This window comes from Xiphophorus hellerii, chromosome 2 (assembly GCF_003331165.1).
Source record: "Xiphophorus hellerii strain 12219 chromosome 2, Xiphophorus_hellerii-4.1, whole genome shotgun sequence".
Taxonomy (NCBI): Eukaryota; Metazoa; Chordata; class Actinopteri; order Cyprinodontiformes; family Poeciliidae; genus Xiphophorus; species Xiphophorus hellerii.
Window position 1 is genome coordinate 12,483,453 of NC_045673.1, and position 4,258 is coordinate 12,487,710.

At 37.6% G+C, this 4,258-nt stretch overlaps 1 long non-coding RNA gene across 1 annotated transcript; it reads left to right on the forward strand.

Annotated features, from left to right (window-relative positions):
* The first annotated feature begins 2,073 nt into the window (after window positions 1-2,073).
* Window positions 2,074-2,953, forward strand: LOC116736470 (uncharacterized). Its single transcript, XR_004342572.1, has 2 exons — window positions 2,074-2,190; window positions 2,314-2,953. It is a non-coding gene; the product is annotated as an uncharacterized LOC116736470 (long non-coding RNA).
* Window positions 2,954-4,258: the final 1,305 nt, after the last annotated feature.

The window sequence follows — 4,258 nt, forward strand, 5'->3', positions numbered from 1 at the left end:
TGGAAGCTCCCTCTCTTCAGCCAATTATTTAAATTGTTGCTCCCAATTCCAATACAGTCAGACTTTGAATGCCAGGTACAGAGATGTTTTACATTTCCTGTGTTTTTTCTCAAACTTGAGTTCACCAGTTAACCAGAGTTTTCTACAGTGGTGATGCTGCTCTTCCGCACCTCCTGAAAGTCAGTCTGCTGTGAATGTGCCTGGTGCAGAAGAATCAAAATGAAAAAGAAAAACAACAAAAGAACATAGTTGTTCCTTAATTCCTCAGCTGTCTAGAATTTATTATGTGAGTGAGGGGTCAGAGGGTGTGTGACATCAGAGAATGCTGAAAATGCTGACTCTGCTTCTCTGCTGGGCAGTCTTCTCTGTGGGGAGGAGAAAGATGAAACAGCTTGCACAGTGTTATCTTTTGGAAAGATGAGAAAAAGACAGAAGAGAAGAGACTTACCAAATGGAAGTGTTTGAGAGGGCGGGGGGGGGGGTTGGGCAGAAGAAGACACATCCACGTCCTTGGTGGAATGGCAAAAGGAGAAAACAGAAAAAAAGTATAAGGGAGTAGGGTTGACAGAAGACATACTGAATTTCTGTAACAGTAAAATGACACTAAGGGAAAAAATGAAAGAAAATGAGGATTAAAGATGAGTAGCTGGACTGTAGTGTTGATATTGTTGTGTTAGGCATCATTTAATGTAGTAGAAAAAGCCTCCCCTTAACTCAGTTAATGATGAGGTGCAGCAAAAGGTGGACCAACAAAGTATTAAGTAAAGGCTGTATACTTACATAAAAGGAACTTCTTGGTTTTCAATTTTTAAGAAATTTGCAAAACACTTCAAGCTTTTTTAACATGATTATAATGCCATATTTCTCTGTAGGATTTTGAGGAAAGAGATACATTTAGAACTATTTGAAAGAAGAGTGGACCATATCAAAATGTGAAAAAAATGAAGCGCTGTGAATGTTTTGAATGCATCACACACCTGAGGACAATTCAGAGTGAACAGGTAACCTAACAGACGTGCTTTCTTTTTACTGTGAGAGCAATTTGAAGTGCCTAGAAAGAACCCAGGCATGTACAGGGAGAACATGCAAATTCCATCCCCATGGCAGGGGCCCAGGGCCTTCTTGCTGCAAGAAAACATCTGTGTTGCAGCCTGAAAGGTAAATAAAACAACCTTTTTTCCCCCAAAAATTGATATGTCTTTTACATTGAGAGATGCTAGTTTTGAACTTATTTATTCAAAATTTTCAGGCCCCAGGTAAATTTTGAGTTCAATTCTATTTGTCATTTTATATGTTTTACATTATTTAATTTATTCATTTTTTTCATCTCAAAAACCCATGATTTTAACTGGAGTGCTTTCACTTTTTATATCAAATGTATATTAATATTATTTGCATCTGCCAATATGGAGCAGCATGATACTGATAATTTTTCCAGCAATATTTCAGAGGAGAGGTTGGAGATGCTCCACCATAAATAAGCAACTCTGTCCTTCTTAGACCTTTTGTTGTTTGAAGCTAAAACATAGTTCAAACAGCAAAGGAAATAAATGGAACTTAATTCTGTTTGTTTTGTGCAACAAAGGATGAAGTTGACAGGGTCAAAAGAAAGAAAGGTGAGGATGAGTGCTATTGACAAACTTTGAGGTGAAATACTTGAATAGAGGTAAAATTTGAGAGGAACAGGTTAACTGGAGGGATTGTCCCACTTTTGTCAGTTTTAGTTATAGATTAAGTATTGACAAACAGAAAGAGATGGAAAATGAGTTGGAGTCTGTTGAGAGAGACCAGTAGAGCAGGAGGGAAATAAAACGATTAGCTGAGGTGGGTAGACAGGGTTGGTCAAATAATTGATGGCCATGGTTGTAGCTGCTGTGGTAATAATATTACAGATGCATGAGCATGCAAAGGTCACTTATATTGAATATGTAATTATTTCTTTTGCTGTCTTCATGCCAGCCATAATTTTCCATTTTTTACTTATTGTCTTGGTCCTGTTTATGTGCTCCCAGTTTTCAGGATCTGGGTGAGTGTTTGGGCTTTTTGTGTTCCTGTTTGAACACAAAATCATGAGAAGAGGGTCTCTGCTGGAGGGCACGACTCTCCTGTTTACTACACACCAGGTCACTATCAGGTCATCTGGATGCTGGTGATATAATGAGCAGTTGAAGGACCTCTCTTTCTTTGATGGTAAACATTTCTGGGTATTGTTAAAGCTCTATCATTAATATCCTTTTGTGTACTCAGGTGAAAGTAATTTAGATTCTGAAGTTTACTTTGCTTGTTTCTCCCATCTATTCTGGTACCTTCCAGGTTGAAGCTGTCACAGGGTGACCTCGTTTTGTCAAAGATTCACCCTTCCAATGCAATCCTCCTCCTATGGTTTGTCAGTTCATGGATGCTTTGGCAGCGCCATCACTTTTCACCTCTGTCTGCCTGCCCATTCTCCAACGTCCTCTGCTCAGACCCTGCTGGACTTCTCACTCAGGTTCCAATGGCAAATAAAGGATTCCCTTCTGACAAGATCCATTTCCAGACACCAACATCTTTCACCCACCGCCTGGATCTCCAAGCCCTACCTGGCATCTGTTTTTCATCCTGGAACTGTAAGATCTCTTCTCAACAACTTGCATGATTGAATCAACTTGTGCTCCCCCTTCTAATCATTGACTCTCCTTTCTGGACACCATAGAAACCCGAAATCCTGACACATTTTTTGTGTGTCTGCCATTTATAAAACATATATTTTCTAATTCTTTTGACCCACATGATTCTCCATGTGGGTCAGAAAACGTTAACAGTCAACAGCCCAATAGAGACAGAAAACACACTCCCAGCTTGTGAGAATGATTTTTTTTAAGAACTATAAAAGGTGCGTCAGGGCAAGGATTTATTGTCGTCCAAGGATGTATTTTTATGGAAGCTGTAAATTAAAATGAGTTTTATGACACTGTTTTATGGTTGGATATCACTTTTTTTTCCTTCTTTTTGCAAATTATATAGCTGGAATAAAATAAGAAAAAACACTATGTTTAAAGTATAATTTTGCGGATTATGAATGAGATGAATTACAGTTGAGCTCTTTTGTGTGTTTCGTCTGACTTATGCCTGGACAGAAAAGGTTTTATTAAGTTTCTAATGGACTCGTTCATCATTCAGTGTATTTGTAGAGCTGATTTCAGCAATAAGGTTGAATGCTGATTCTCCATGTTTGGATTTCTTTCTGGGAATGCAGAATTACCTAACTGTAATTTCCCTATTATTACTGTATCTATGTTATATTAGCATACCTGACACATTGGGTCTTTGAAAGATCCACAATCCATGTACAGTATATAGTAGGTTTCTAGAGTTAACCCATGGTGTAGCATTTACTGTAGATTCAGAATAAGTTTTTTAGGATGTAAAACAATGTGATTTTCCAGTCTGAATTTAGTGCAACTCTGGATCATAATGTTCTGCTTTTTTAAAAAAAAGTCAGAACATGCTGTCCTTCCTCAATAGCAAATAGGATACAGACTTTATCACTTGTTCTTCACACCAACCCACTTTAAAAATCAGAAATCATCTTGTGCAGACAAATATTGATACATAGTAAGATGACTATTGTCCATTGTAAATTGGCTGTCAGGGACTGAGGTGTCTAAAATGATTTCCCCGTAACTTCCTCTCCTTAGAAACACTTGCCAAATTTTACTGAGAAACAGAAAAGCATTGCTAAGCCTGCCAAAAGATTTGCCCAGAAGCCTCCTCCCATTCTGACATTTTCAAAACACTTCCCCTGAGACAGTTTCCTGGCATCCCATCCAAAAGCTCAAATCACCTAAGCTGGGTTCTGCTTATTTCAAGAGCACCAACTCCACTTTCCCTGTTAATCTTAACTGCTTTGAATAATTCCTCAAACCCTACTGATTACCTCTGTTAGTCATGTTTGTTCAAGACTATCAGGTAAAAAAGGTAGTTTGTAAATAGAGCCCAATATAAATGTTAACATGTTTTAAAAATGTGTAAATTTAGGCACACCGGTATCATTACACAAATCCTCATTGTAATATTTTAATTTTGTTTCCATATAAATTTCATCCTGGTGGTGAGGCCAGCTGTCAGCAGGCTGCATTAATTTAACTTCTAGCCACACATTTTGGTATTTCTAAAAGCAATGCAACACAGAAGTCTAAACAAGATTTAACAAAGTGCATTTTGTAAAGCAGAATTTTTTTTGTGACATAAATTACATATGTATATTGCTAAGGTATAA